This window comes from Mytilus edulis, chromosome 10 (genome assembly GCF_963676685.1).
Source record: "Mytilus edulis chromosome 10, xbMytEdul2.2, whole genome shotgun sequence".
NCBI lineage: Eukaryota > Metazoa > Mollusca > Bivalvia > Mytilida > Mytilidae > Mytilus > Mytilus edulis.
Genome location: NC_092353.1, coordinates 83,068,291 through 83,085,615, shown reverse-complemented (window position 1 = coordinate 83,085,615; position 17,325 = coordinate 83,068,291).

Sequence of the window (17,325 nt, the reverse complement as noted above, 5' to 3'; positions counted from 1 at the left end):
TATAGTCCAGCAAGTCTATGTTCTTACCATTCAATTGCCTGGCATTACTGTAAGCGTTCCTCAAAATGGGAAAGAATTACAGGTCAAATGTTGAATTTGTTCTAAATTGTTAGTCGATTCAATCAATATAAAGGTAAAATGATGAATCTATTCTGGCAGTCTACGCTCTCGGGTAACATTTTGAATTTAAAGACCAAACAATCACTAGAATTGATAATTGACAAATTTGCATCCCAAATCTAAATATAATCCCTGATTTATTATTGATAACTTTCAAATGCACATCCAATAAGCATAATTGCATATGTTGTTTTTTCTCCAAAATTAGTGTGTATATATTGAATATATTTTTTATAAACGTTAAGTTTAAGTATTTTTTATTATGTGTTTCATTTTTTAATGAACATTTAATTTTCTCTTTCGTAAATAAAACAAGATCTGATCTTACCTGAAGTACTTTCTGATGTACTTGCTGGAGTATCTGTTCCAGCAGAAGATTGAAATGATTCTGTTGTTTCTGATTCTGACAACAAAAATGTGAAACAAAATTATTTAAACAGGTAGGAATCAATCAATCATTCAATAAAACGAGGAAGGACATGTCTTTTGGAGAAAATAACTATTCAACAAACAGTCATCAGCAAAGTAAGAAGTAATGCAATTGTCGACAATTATTTTCTCTAGAAATCAAAGTGTTAACTATACCAGTACTAAATCATGTTTCAATGATTGAATGGGTAATGCTTCTCTTTACATGATTGTTATTGGTGAAAATAGATGGTAGAGAATAAAAATATAAAATTCTGATACGACAAGCTAATTTATATTAAAAACAAGTTTACCAAAATTTAGAAATCCTTTAAAAACATATGTTTGTTAGTTTGATCTCTCGTTTTGTAAAGTATATCAACTAATAACAGGCTAATTCATATCCGGAGAAAGATATTTTCAAAATTCAACACAGGTATTAGTGTTGTATGAATGTGCGTATCCTAAGAAAGGAATATTACAATGGACATTTACGTTAATTGACTTTTAATGTTAGTATATTGCGTATTGGTAATTTTTAATTTTTAATTCTTATAAAATTGAGTATGGAAATATGGAATGTGTCAAAGAGACAATAACCCGACCATAGAATAAACAACAGTAGAAGGTCACCAACAGGTCATCAATGTAGCGAGAAATTCCCGTCCCCGGAGGCGTCCTTCAGCTAACAAATATATACTAGTACAGTGATAATGAACGCCATACTAAACTAAAAATTGTACACAAGAAACTAAAATTAAAATAATACAAGACTAAACATGCAATGTTAATCTCATTATCAAAAAGAAATTTGGTAGTACCTGCAATAGTGATTATAAGTGTTGTTTGCTTCTGGGAAACAGTTGAAGTTTCTTCTCTATGTTCTGCTGTTAACTCTGATTAGCAAAATGTTTCAAAAAGAAAAAAAAAGCATTTAAGTCTACAACGAAGTTTCGTATTTGATTCAATGAATGCATTTTAATCAGAAGTGCAATTTACAAATAAAGCGAACAGTCCATATATGATGTTAGAACGAGACAAATACTTGTAATAAGACTCAGTTTATTCAGAAATCTAACAATATGCGCACACATGCGCAGTCAATAAAGTTTAGACACATTTTCATTGTTACATGTACTAGTTGTCGAACGTTCATAAAAAGTAAAATAACAAAAATACCGAACTTCAAGGAGAATTCAAAACGGAATGGCCTATATCAAATGGCATAATCAGCAGCTCAAACACATTAAACAAATTGAAAACAACTGTACATATTACAGTTTTTTCCTTTTTTTTGTGGAAAATGGTGGATTCAACCTGGTTTTATAGCTAACCTAACCTCTCACTTGTATGACAGTCGCATAACAGTCTCATGAATTATATAACATATCTTGTTAATTTCAAACAACATTAAATATCTAATAAATGTTTCAAAATATACTGTACTTTACAAGATATATGATTTGTAGTGTTTTGACTAACCGGTTACTCGGATAATCGTTCGACCGATTAACCGGTTAACTTTATCTATAGTACCCTGTAAATGTACGTTTTTATAATACGATGAATTGAAGTTTGTCCTTTGACCTTATAAGGCTTGTATGTGAGGATTCCTGGCGAAGTTTGACTTTTAATAATCCAAAACACCGTATCTACTATGGCGCTTGTAATAACTTCAGATTGGAAAAAAACTTCTTTATTCTTAAATGTCTGAAACCGATGATACTTTCACTTTTTCTTGGTGTCTCAGAAAATAATGTTGAGTGTTTCAATTTGAAATGATTTAGCCTGTTACTCGTAACATCAGGTATACATTAATTACATTCACGTTGATTTGCATTTCACAATTTTTGAGTTGGCATTTCGTTTAAAGTAAAGCCTTGCACGATTGAGGTTGCACATTCAGATGTTGGTCTACGCAATATTTGATCAAAAATAAAATAATGAACTAAATCGTAAAATTAAATCGGATTACTGATTTAAAGTTACTGTTTAAAAAGACATATATACTAATTATGGTTACTTTATATCTTGCCCCGAGCTGACAACTTGATTTCTAAATTATAACCGAGAATTATGTGTTTAAACCAGTCATTTAATAATTAGTCAGCAGTGAACTTTTTTCCCCCAGTTGTTTCAATGAGCACAATAACATATTAAGTTTTTTTTATCCAGAATTAGTCTGTATATATTGACTATTCAACAAACAGACAGCAGCAAAGTAAGAAGTAATGCAATTGTCGACAATTATTTTCACTAGAAATCAAAGTGTTTTAAAACTATACCAGTACTAAATCATGTTTCAATGATTGAATGGGTAATGCTTCTCCTGACATGATTGATATTGGTGAAAAAAGATGATAGAGAATAAAATGGTAAAATTGTGATACGGCAAGCTAATTTATATTTAAAAAGAAGTTTACCAGAATTTAGTTACAGAAAATTAGAGATACATTTACTTAGGAATATAAATAAATTCATAGAGAGATAAAATCAAATTTTAGTATAAAACAACTAATTGAAGACGTATTTTCGAATACATAAGTGAGGAGAAAAGTAGACAAATCGCAAAAACAGATAAAGGTCTCAAGTTGAGGTTACTGTATTACACATATGTTTGTTAGTTTGACCTCTCTTTTTGCAAAGTAAAACAGCTTAGAACAGAAAAATTCATTTCTGGAGCAAACTATATTAACCTGTCAAATTCAACACAGGTTTCAGTGTTGTCTGAATGAGCGAATCCTAACTTAGGAATATTACAATGGTGTTCAAAACAACAACACTGAACTGAGCATTTCTGTTAATTGACGCTTAATGGTAGTATATTTCGTATGGTTAGTTTTTATTTTTAATCCTAAACATGCTAAAAATAAAAAAGGTTTAAACTCATTATCAAAGAGAAATTTAGTCCTACCTGTACTAGTTATAATAAGGCTTGTTTGCTGCTGGGAAACAGTTGAAGTTTCTTTTCTATGTTCTGTTGTTATCGTTAATAAACACAATTTTTTTTTTAAAAGAGAAAAAAAAAACCCTCATTTAAGTCTACTATTAAGTTTTAATCAGAAGTGCAATACAAAATAAATAGAACAGTCTAAATGATGTAAGAGCGATACAAATACACGTATAAGACTTGGTATATTCAAAGATCTCACAGAATGCGTACAAATGGGTCAATATCAAGAATGCACTTAAGTGAGGAACTCAACTATAGATAGAAAAACAACTGTATGCAATAAAATTGGACATGATGCTATTTTCAGTACATTTTTAATTTACTGAGGTTAACCATGTGTGATTTTTGTAGAGCAGAAGACTGTGAAATAAAGAGAATTTACCTGTGTGGATATAAGGACTTTTCATTTGCTGAAGCGGCTTCACGTGAGGCCTTTCAGGGTTTCCATATTTATTTGTTTGACAAACATAGCTGCATGCTGCATATCTTTGTTTTCATTATATAGTGACATTTTTTCTTTGTTTTTATTTCATATTCAAGCTGTATTAGATATACTACCTTTGCAGTTGGTGAAGTTATGATCAATGAGCCGTTTGTTGTCACACGAAGCAGAGAAACCATCCAAATTTCGCAGAAATTCCTTTAACCTTTTTAGTTCACATTTTGAGCAGTCCAGTGGATTTCCGCCTAAGAACCTGTTGATACCAACAATAAAAATGTAATGTAACTTGAATCTATTTGAAGCAAAAACAAAACTTAGTTCCTCTTATACCATATACACAGAATAAAACAATGTCGGTTTCAATTATTGATGGACTGTTATATCGGTATTTTGTGTAGTTTGTGCTTTTGATTTTGATTGGTCCTTGTGTTTAATCTATTCTGATGTGTTAAATTGTAATTAATTGTAATGGTATTTGAATAAGCTGTTGGTAACTGCGAGAACTCGGTATTTTTGCGCCGTGTCAATCTGATGAGTTAGTTTTTAAATGATGTTCTTATGTTTTGTTGTTACACAATTGTTCAATTAGTAGAGAATATAACTCTGACTAGATGTTAAATTCTGCCACTGTATACATGTATTATTCAACGATATATACTTGAAATAAAGTAGTTGTCAGTTAGTCAGTTGAAATATTGTTTTGCTGTTAAAAAGAACAAATAAAGAAGAAAACTGTACGTCAATATTTTGGAAGTTATCATTCGGAGAAAAGCAGTAAGATTAATACACACTACACCTTAAAATAACTATTTGTGAAAATCTGATAACAAATAGTAAATGTATGATGTTGAGTATTATACTAAAATTCATTATGTTCTTTGATTCACTAATTGTTGATATACGAGGTCACTCAATGTCACTTGCACACATTCAATTTAAAAAGTTACATTGTTCAGTCATTTATCTTATGTGCAGGGTAATGAATGACGTCATTTTCTCGATCTTTAACCATCAACAGCCATAAGGTTGTTGATATTTATCCAATTTAAGGTTGTACTTCTGTAAATATAGACAATGCAATTGCCCATAGGAACTCCCTTTGAGGCTAAACAGTGTCACATTTACTAGGAAGTTTCGTAAAAAAATATATCCTAGTATGGAAAGTTGATATGCACTACTATTTTATTCAAAGGTCAAACCATAGGGCTGTGCGGCATATTTTTAACATCTCCATCCACTTTGGGTCTTCCTCAGAATTCAATTTTCGCCGTTACCATGTTTTTTATACTGGTAATATGCCCAACTTATGTATATACGATATTATATTTCTCCCCCATGGAGCTCGAGGTTGTGGATTGTGAAACAACTGTATTTACAAAGTGCAACCTTTAATGCAACATATATTACAGCTTATCAATTAAGCGGACAATATTTGTGTTTTTTTTTTCGCTTAAAGAATTCCAATTTATGATGAAAGTTTTTTCGAGATAGATTACATTCGATCAATTGATTTACTCTTGTTAGTTATGCTTATTTTCATAACAACGTATATTTCCTCGTATTTTTACATTTTACATTGCTACGGTTTTTGTCGTGACTACAGTTAAAAGTTCTGGTTAAATAAAGCTACAAACTAGTCTTGTTTTTTTCATGGAAAAAAATGGACAAGAAAGAGTGTATCTGCGACCTTAAGATTGACATGACGTATCCTTGTTTGTATGACTAAGTGAAGGTTCACACCATGTATTCATTCAAGACCCGAATAAAATAGGTTCGTTTTTTGCATTTTCTATTTTATCTTCCTGTAGGGTGTTAAAGACCTACACAGGAATTTAATCCTTTTAGTCGAATGATTGCACATAACTAAAAGGTTGTCATTAAATGCGATATATATATATAGTACTTAATTTTCGTTTACTGTTTTTTTTACATAATTCAGGCCATAGTTTTTTCGTTTGAACTATTTTACATTTGTCATGTAGGAATCTTTTAAAGCTAATTATTTGGTTATGGGTTTTGCTCATTGTTGAAGGCCGTATGCTGATATTAAAGTATCAACTTTTAGATTATTCTCAATTTTATCAGGATATTATTGTCATCTTTGCTCCAATTAACTATCTTGTCCTAAAACAAATGAGGAAATCTCTCCATCGACCACATTTATATCTCCTCAGTTATATCATCTAATCAATTACATACATCTAAATGTTCTGAATATTGACTTCTTACAAATCGTACAAACTCAAATTAAAACGAAATGTATACACTTCTCTTAAAACTATTGCATACATATTAATAATAACCCTACACAATGACAAAATAGAAGTTGCATTAGACATTAAGTAGCTTTATACAATTTTTATTCTATTGTTTGGGCAAAATATAAAACAGTACAACACTTATGTTATTCTGAAAAGGTGAATTACTAAGTCTAGACATTTATCACTGGATTTATAAGTATACTCATTTTAAGAAAAGATTATGATAAAAAGTAATCCATGGTCCAGTTAGTTATTGTATCATAAAATAATACAGAGCTCTCCATTGACACTATTTAGATGAGCTTAAAAGAGGGACGAAGGATACCAAAGGGACAGTCAAACTCATAAATCTAAAACAAACTGACAACGCCATGGCTAAAAATGAAAAAGACAAACAAACAACAGCACACACGAAACAACATAGAACACTAAAGAATAAACAACACCAACCCCACCAAAAAACTAGGGGTGATCTCAGGTGCTTCGGAAGGGTAAGCAGATCCTGCTCCACATGCGGCACCCGTCGTGTTGCTTATGTGATAACAAATCCGTTAAATAGTTATCTGACCTTTTCAATGACATTAATTTAAACAATAACATTGAGAATGGAAATGGGGAATATGTGAAAGATACAAAAACCCGACAAAATAGCAGACAATAGCCGAAGGCCACCAATGGGTCTTCAACGCAGTGAGAAAATCCCGCACCCGGAGGTACTCCTCAGCTGGCCCCTTAAAAATGTGTATTAGTTCAGTGAAAATGGACGTCACACTAAATTACTTAAAAATTAAACATTAGTAATAACTTAAACTTTATAATATACTTTTGAAACGACTTCTCGTCCTGAATATGCATGAAATATTTGCCACTGGACGTTTAAGCAAACCAATAATTAATCAATCAAATTTTGCTCTCAGTAAAATTGAATTAAACAATATAAGCCACATTGTATCCATCACTTGGTGTCTGTTGTTTGTGTTCTTACAATGTTGTCAGAGCTGTCAAACCATACCTTGTGGCATCAGGTTACTTACAGTGTTGTCAGAGTTGTCAAATTATACTTTGTGGCATCAGGTTACTTACAGTGTTGTCAGAGCTGTCAAATTATATTTTGTGGAATCAGGTTACTTACAGTTTTGTCAGAGCTGTACAATCTTTAAAAATATTTATGTCCAACGTTGTTATTGTGTTGTTTTGCAGGTTCCTGCAAAATAATATTTTTGAAACGTGTTTCTGCATAAATTCTGTCATATTCATCAATGGAAACAGATTTACCTTGGACAAAGACCAATCGAAGTGTAATACATCTGTCTAAAAACTGGATAAAATATTATATACATACTGACAGATGTTTTGTACAGGGAATAGCATGTTTCACGTATTTATGTTAAATATAGGATGTTGTAGGTCTCCTATCAAGTCTTAAAAAATCTGAAGTCGGTTTTATATTTTATAAAACAAATAACGACTAAGATTGATCGTAAGTATACTGAATTCTTCATTACTTACGATCAATCTTATTCGTAAGTTATCGTGTGAAATCGACTCCTGGTCTTTTGGCAGCTTCACCTCTTACCAAAATGATGAATTTAAATAAACAACAAAATCTGAAAGTACAATTTTGTGCATGTAGTGAATGATGCAGGGTAACCTTTTCGTTGACCATAGTTATATGATCTTAAGCTATCTTATCTATAAAATTACATCAGTTTAAATGACCTTTTTTATTTCTTGAAACTGGTATATTTTAAACGTTATAGTAAATAAATCATAAACGATATTTAAACTTCTATAGGGAAACTGCAAACAGATGAAAAAAGCTGACCATAAATATTGCTTTCACAAAAACTTACTTTACTTTGAAAAATGAAAAAAAAAGGATAGAAATGATATAATACGGCTGTAAACCCGCAACATATAGGGACCATTGTACATTGATTGGTCTCTAGGTACTTACAAACTAATGTTTTCAAAACGATTCATTATATCATTGCAAGAGCAAACCAGCAACGAACGAATGCAAATCATGTTTAATGGAAATAAGTAACATACAGTTTTATAAGAGCCGTCAAATCTTTAAAGATATTTCTGTCCAGCGTTGTAATTCGATTGTTATGCATGAACCACAAGCAGTATCTTATTGTTTACATATTAGTGTATACATGTTTTATAAAATTAATTCCACTTGATACCTTAAAATAGGGCAAAATACAAAAGTGGCCGAATTCAGACGACCTTAAGCAATTTTAATTGATAAACATTAATATAAATAATAAAATAACAAAAAATACTGAAATTGAGGAAAGTTCAAAACGGAAAGTCCTTATCAAACGGCAAAATCAAAAGCGCAAACACATCAAATGTCGATATAAACGTCCTTATTTTTGATTTCTTGAAAATTGTACACTTCACATGTAATACCAAAATAAATTGACACGCATTTACAAATCTATGTTGGAAAACTTCAAAATTTTTTGAAGAAGAAAAACTAAATCATTGCGAAAGCAAACCAGCTAGCAACACATGAAGGCAACTTATTTCTGTAGAATCATGAAATTTTATTGTTGTAGAAATAAATGTAATCTTTGCGAGGGCAAACCAGCAACACAGGAAGACAATATTGTTTTTCAGAAACACGTTAATTATAATGTTGTGAGAGCCGTCAAACCTCGAAAGAAATTTACTACTGGTAATGTGATTCGATTGCTTTCATATCTTCTCCAGTGCAGTGTCCTGTTCTGAGCAGATACAGGATAGCATCACCACTGAGAACATTGCATGTCATATTAAGTTAATTTATCAATTCAATATCATCAGCATAATGTCCTTGTCATAGATTTCTAGAATATAATACATGTGAATGTTATACACAATTCAATTGACAGACATTTATAAATCTGGATAGTACAATTGGAAAATGTATTCGAAAAGGTATATTTAATCAATGTTAGAGCAAACCAGCAACACGTACAGGAAAGACAACTATTTTTTTCTAGAAAACATTATTTGTTATGTTGTTAGAGCTGTCAAACTACGACAATGTACGACAGAGACTTATTTTTAGTGATGTAATTCGATTGTAGTCCAGGTGCCGGCAAAAACAATTTTGAAACGAATTTCAGAATAAATCTGTCATATTCATCAATGCAAAATATTTACTTAGGAAGACCAATGGAAGTGTGATATATCTGTTTGATAACTGGTTGTAACAATGCACACATACTGACAATTGCTTATAATACAGTAAATGGCATGATTCATGTTAGACTTCAGAGAGGCGAAAGATACCGAAGGTACATTCAAACTCATAGGTCTAAAATAAACTGACAACGCCATGACAAAATCAAGAATTGACTTACAGACAAACAACAGTACATAAACACAACATAGAAAATTAAAGACTAAACAACACGAACTGCACCAAAAACTGGTGGTGATCTCAGATGCAATGGCAGAGTAAGCAGATCCTCATTCACATGTGGCACATCCTTCGTGTTGCTAATGTTAGTTAAAACGGTGATAGGTCTAAATCGGTAGGTCACATTCGGTGAAAAGCAGACAGGATTGTAATATTATAATTTTTCAAAACAACATATTTGTTTAAATTGAGTAAAGTTTGCAAACTAGACAAATTTATTGGTAGTCTTTTACGCATTTTAAGCTAGCAGTAATTGGAACAGTAATCAAACATTAATTTTGTTGACAATTTTTTCAGTTATCTTAAGAGACAAAATATACGAAAGTTTCGCGGAAAAACCCTGGGTATAATGTTTTTGGTTGTTCTGAACATAGTTTTATTAACTACAGATATAGAACCCCCAGAATGAGTATGGATAATCTCTTTCAAAACGTATGTACAGTGTGTGCTTATTGTAATATTGTTATACAAACTTAACTAGCCACGGTGAGTAGAAAATTGAAATGTAACAGAATGTTAAATCCCGCCGTTTTATGTATTTATCATGCAAAGCTGTACAATTGTAATCTTGTGGTTGTCGTTGGTTAGTTAAAAGATGTGTTATTGTTCAAAAGAACAAATGAATCAGACACAAGTGTTCAACTTAGTCACGTTTCTCCTACGTCTGTCGTTTGTAGCTGTCTTTCATTTTATAATTTTTTATTTATGTTTGTTATACTGATTCAGTCGTTGGTTTTCAATATTTCAATGTTTAACATGTTGCTGTATTGGACTGTTTAAAGCTTACCGTAAGTTTTTCAAATTATGATAATAGTACGGAATAAAATTGAGAATGGAATGGTGAATGTGTCAGAGAGACAACAATCCGACCAAACAGTAGAAAAACAGCCGACGGCCACCGATGAGCCTTCAAAACAGCAAGAAAATTCCGCATCCGGAGGCGGGCTTCAGCTGGCTCCTAGACAAAATGTGAACTAGTTCAATGAAAATGGACAATGAAAACTAAACTCCAAAACATATAAATGAACTAAAATTAAAAAACATACAAGACTAACAAAAGACAGAGGCTCCTGACTTATGACAGGCGCAAAAGTGCGGCAGAATTAAACATGTTTTGTGAGATCTCAACCCTCCCCCTATACCTCTAGCCAATGTAGAATAAACACACACACATTAATACGCACAGTAAAACTCAGTTAAAAAGAAGTCTGAGTCCGATGTCAGAATAGGTAACTTAAGAGGTAACTATTAAACCAAGAGTTCCAAATGGTGAAGTTGAAATCATCCCTTCGTAAATTTTACGGACGCCATCACGAGTTGGTTGACCGTTATGGAATAACCGTATCACAAATGATATGGGATATGTTCCTTACGTCGTAACTACAATCCCCTTCCCTTTCATGAATGTGACCTACCGAATTAGACTATTTACCGGATTTGTTATCACATAATCATCACGACGGGTGCCGCATGTGGAGCAGGATCTGCTTACCCCTCCGGAGCACCTGAGATCACCCCTAGTTTTTTGGTGGGGATACGTGTTGTTTATTTTTTAGTTTTCTATGTTGTGTCGTGTGTGCTGTTGTTTGTTTGTCTTTTTCATTTTTAGCCATGGCGTTGTCAGTTTGTTTTAGATTTATGAGTTTGACTGTCCCTTTGGTATCTTTCGTCCCTCTGTTAAGAAACTAAGCAAAAAAATATGATACATCAATTAACAAGGGACTACTAGCAGTTACTGACATGCCAGCTCCAGACCTCGATTAAACTCACTAAAAGATTATGTCTTCATCATATGAAAATCAAGCACAGTCCCTCCCGTTAGGGGTTTAGTATCATACTATCATAAAATATATGAAAAGAATATAAGCCGTATCATGCCAACAACTGGTTATAGAATAAATGTGTTTATTTCCGATGCACAGACCCTATGAGTGAATACATATTAATACCAAAATATGCCATCTTTAATGATCTGACAACACTATCATAAATATAAGTCTTTTTAAAGGTTTGGTTAGCTTTTGAGGTGAATGTCGATATTTTTGTTCTATGTATAGAATATTACTATAAAAAAATGGATGTAAATTACCTGAACGTATACGGTGTCTGCATGTTGATTTATATTTATGAATGATGTCCTTGTACGGATGATAAAATTTAGTAAATGTTTTGACTAGTTTGTGATATCGAAAACCCTGGTGTAATAATTTTTCAGTAATACAGAGATTTCTTTCGTTAAAATCGAATATGTTGTTACATACACGAGCGAATCGAATAAGTTGAGATATATAAACACCATAAGATGGTGACAAGGGCACTTCACCATCTAAAAATGGATAATTAATATTAGGAAACGAAAAATTATCTCTTTCTTCATACATTTTGGTATTAAGCTTCCGTTACAGATATAGATATCAAGAACCAGGAAAGTGCAGTGTTCATTGTTAGTATTAGCTTTATTTAAAGTAAGTTCAGCAGGATATATCTCTTTAGTGTATATAGTAAAGTCGTCATTATTTAGACCCAATATATCATCCAAATATCTTAAAGTGTTATTAAATTTTTGTATCAGATGTTGTTTCGATGGAAGTCTTTCTTTTTATCTTTAATTGTTAATTATAGATGATGTGTCTTGGTAATCATACATGCATCACATCACCCTGTCTTTATTTTAGATTTGACTGACTTATTTCAGGCAACTTGACAACTCTAATTTATTTCAAAGAATGGTCACGATAGCGGTAAGCAAACTCAAAGTATAATAAGCAGCTGTTTTTATGAAATCATGGAATGCCATCCTGTCTTATCGATCATCAACCACTAAAATGATTAGAATGCACACTCAACACTGTTTCATATTGGTAAATATAGCTACTGTTTTTTTCTGTTTTCCCTTTAAATTAATCATAAAAAAACAATTGTTTTTGGTATTACGAACTATAAAAGTCAGTCTCAAAAACTAAGAGCAATCCAGTACGGAACCCATATACAAGATAAGATATTTCTTAATAAACTTTTTTTTTGTATCAGAACTTCTTATAACCTTTCTAAAACAATAATATTAAACAGATTTCTAAAGAAATAATAAGGTTTGGGAGTGAATGGATGAACATTTGACCCGCATTTGCATAGTTTCGGTTATTTGTTGTGCACACAATGTTAAAATGGTATTGAAAAAATCAAAAACTTTATCCCGATTAATTGAAATATTTCAAAGTCTAAATTTTAGAGAAAGTATATAATTGATGATAGAAGATATTAAATAGAGAGAAGCAAAGAACTATCCATTTTACAAATTTGGTTTTGTTTTAACATTTATTATGTTTTGAAATTCACTCGTTGTTAAATTACAAAGTCGCATGAACCTATCATACCAAATTTAAATGTAAAACTATCAGATGTATAATGAACAGGGTAATGAATGACGTAATTTCCTCAATCATTTGCCAATCAACAGACACAAAGTTGTTGCCCTGTATCCATTTCCAATAAAAAAAATATATAACAGTTCATAAATTGACCAGATTGAGTTGTTTTTTTCATGCATAAAACTAATCCAGTTTACGAGGTGAAACAATGTTAATTTCGAGTACGATAACATTCGGTTAAACAAATTTACGCTTGTAAGTCGAGTTATTTTCAATTAATTCACGTTATAAACGCAACGAAACATAGGTTACTCTTACTTCACTTAAAACTATATCTTACATTGTCAAGAATAATTTTGTGTTTTCATTTAAAATGTCAGGTTTTAAAAAGAAAAAGAAATCTTTTTCCGGGTTTTGCATGTAAAAACAATTGAGTAGGAAGAATATATATGTGTCCTTATGAACTGACTTGATTCATTCTTGTTTGTATCATAAGTGAAGGACCACACCATGTATTCATTACAACCCTACGTAATATAGGTTCGTTCACCGTCATGTTCTATTCTGGATGTGTTTCTGAGTGCTCCTGATAAGTGGATTATGTCTAATCACCATGTCTTTACTAAACAGTTTTACTGCTGTGAAATCACTGTTTCATTTTTTCAAAGCAATTATACTTTTTAATGGAAATAGTAAGTCAAGTGAACAAAATTCAGAAAATGAAAGTATTTCACTGGATTTATCAGCTGAAAATGTGCCAGACATTTCGCAATTATCTCCAAAGAAGCACAGTGTAACATAGCATAGTCGCACAACATATGTTACAAGATGTACAGATAATTTTCGATAATGATCTTAACTTTATTTTCAGTATGGAAATATATACAAAACTGTCAGTAACTCAGTAACAGTGGCATTAGATGTAAGTACTGGTTAATTATCTAATTAATATTCAAGGTTGTATTGTTTATACTTGGATTGACACTTTTTGGGCAACCTGTGAATCCCCTGAAAAAGAAATCACTTCATCCCAACCAAGATCATCCACACCAGTTGAATTTATAGAAGAAATGTTAAAAAGTTCCATTGAATTTTCCCAAGAGAACTGTCAAATGTCCGAAGAGAATTAATAATCAAGCTCAAAACCTTAACCTCTCATTAGACTCAATAACTGAACTTTCCAAATCAAAAAATGATTTCAAATATGATGGGAAAAGTAGGGAGGACATAATTCAGATTATTAATGGTCTTGAATCAAAATTGGTAAAAAAATGCATTGATGTTTCCATACAAACTGAAAGTTTAGCTATATCTATTGATTATCAAACATCAACATTTGTCAACACACGTGATGTGTAAATACAAACAGTACTAATTCCAGCTCCTAGGCTCTCAAAATTGAAACTTCATAAGGAACCATACCAAACTATCACCAAAAATAAATCCCAGCCTGAAAACCAAATTCAACACTTAAAATCTACCAAAACCCGAAATTTTGAACAATCTAAATCCAGTGATAAAAACAAAATTATCGGTTCATCCATTCTAAAAGAAATGTGAACTTCTGGCCTATCTAAGACAGATTTAAGAACATTCAGATGTGCCAACATTTATAAGATCACTAGTGAAATTATGAATATGAACTTAAGAACATATGAGAATATTATTCTTCAAGTTGGTGGAAATGATGTAAGTGCTGGAAAATCCCCAAAAGATGTAGACGACCATAAAAGTCTGATATGGACACCTTATTCGTGTAGCAATAAGGATTGTAACATCATAGTCTCAGTACTCCCCCCCAGGAAATGATGTAAATGTGTACAGGGCAAATGTAATCCTACAAAAACTGTGTCAACATTTTGGATTGGTTTTTATACGACAGTATGAGATGTAATTACTATATGATTGACAGTTTCAGCCAGAATAAAGGTTTCCATATTCATTTCAACTCCAGACTTACATCCAGATACATTAAAACAATAAATAATATCCCAAGTTAAGACAATACCTCAGAATCAGTGGGCATGGGAATTACAAGAACACATGAAAGAGGCACATCAGATTGTTCAGAGACATGTCTCTGGTCAAATGTTAAGGCAAAAGAAAAACCATGACATAAATGTCAATCTGATGTATGTCCTAATTGTGGTGAACTTAACAATAAAACATCCTCGTGTAGATTTGGAAAGAAAATTAAATGTTATAAATGTAAAATGTAACATGTATGGCCACAAACTGAAATTTTGTACAGCATGAAAAAATGGCAAAGAAGAGAATGCCAATGTAACCACTGTTTCAAACAGATTTAACACACTTTCAACATTATGCTCTGAATGCAATTTATTATCTTGAAAATGCAAGTCCACATTTTCTATTTCACAAGAGTATGGAATTTTTAAAAGAAACAAAAAGGGGAGTGTTAATTATGTTATCATTAAAGAAAAAGAGAATGGTAATTATTCATTCGACACAACTAAGAAATAGTCTATTGTAAAACTTAATAGTATTAATGATGCATTAATTAATTCAAACAATGCTGACACTTTATCTCAAACATGTTGACATGATACATTACGTGATGATAAGCTTGATACAAACTGTGTAATGTCTAATAATGATTGTAATATTATCATATCATGTGATTTATTGTATCAACTCCCTGAGACCAATTTCCTAATTGATGCGAAATTATCTTGTATCTATGTATTTACTTTAGCAATAACTATTTCTATGTATTATCTAATCAATTTGAAAAACCATGCATTGACAAGGAAAGCAAATAGATGTTGGTGATAATATGTTTGATACATATGGTTTTAGTAAATCTAAAGGTACAGTACTACCCGTGACTTTATCTTATTAATGGTGGCCATACAAAATATGTTCATCATGGTGGCCCTATATGTTCATCATCATACCCCTGTTGCTTTTCTAATACACAAGGTATTAATCAAAAACTAGTCAAGGATAAAGGGAAATCTTGAATGCATTGAAGTGTTCAAATTATGTAATTTACAGGTCATGTGTCTCAGGTAAAATATACATCTATGTGTTTGTCAATTTTATTAACTGTGATTATGACAAGAAATTCAAAAAATAAATAAAATAATAAAACTAGTTGAACAAATAGCTTAATAAAAAAAACTGTCTCATCACTATTTGTTTTGGTATTATACCTTTTATATAATATTTAATTAATTTTAGTTATTTTTTAATGTTTTAAGTCTATTTTTTGGTAAGTGAAGAATAAATGAATATCATTTTCATTTATAACTGCAAACAATTACAATGCCTGCCTTTTGTCTTTAGGACTTACGCTAAATAAAATTAAGGCAGTTTATTATTTCTCTATAGAATATTCATCACAGCACAATTTGATAGTATTTTTATTGTCATATGATATTTTAAATATGATCCATGTTTTAGAGGTTAAGCATTTCTTTTAATTTTTAATTCTTGGGTAAGAGACATTATTATGAGAATAAGTAAATGATTTTAAAATAGATTATCTCAAAGTTGTTTTGTTAATTTTACAATCAAGGAAGGAGTGTTCTTCATTGATCAACAAGAGGCACAGTTTACCCATTCTATCCTTTCTAGAAATTTTACATTATCCACTATTTTCTATTTCTAAATTATGACCAATAAATCTCTAAATTATGACCAATAAATCTCTAAATTATGACCAATAAATCTCTACATATTGAAACAATCAAGTTTACAGTTTTAATCATCAGTTTTTATTCTTAGATTTTTCTTTAAATTAATTTTTTATCAAGGACTTTAACAGTCTTATATTAATTCATTCAAGTCCCTGTAATTATCAACTTTATCTAAAAGGCCTAGATTAAGTGAAATATTCTTTGCAATGTATACCAAGAATATGTATCATGCCACTCCAGCACTTTCGACAATATAATACACCGAAAAATATTCAGAACATTTTTCATTATGATTAGCATTTTTAATGCACATTTATAAGAATTTGATGATAACTAGGTGGGCATTTGGAAAATAAGTCTTTTCAGTGATTGTTTGTGCACAACTCTTGTTTTGAGATTTGAAACAAATTTTGATAAACAAAATTAGTTTTTTCCTAAACCATGTAAACCATATAATGCTAGTTGTAGTTTTCTAGAACAATATCACATATATTAGATGTTATCAAAATTTATTGTAAAAGGATTGATATTGATCATCTTATTTTGTTAAGAAACTGACTTCCTTTCTCAATTTTATTGTTTAATTACTTTCATGTTTTTAAATGTCATTTGCATGATAATTAGTTATTATTAATAGTAAAAATTCATTTAATAATGCAAACAAACAATTGAATACAAGATACATCATGTACA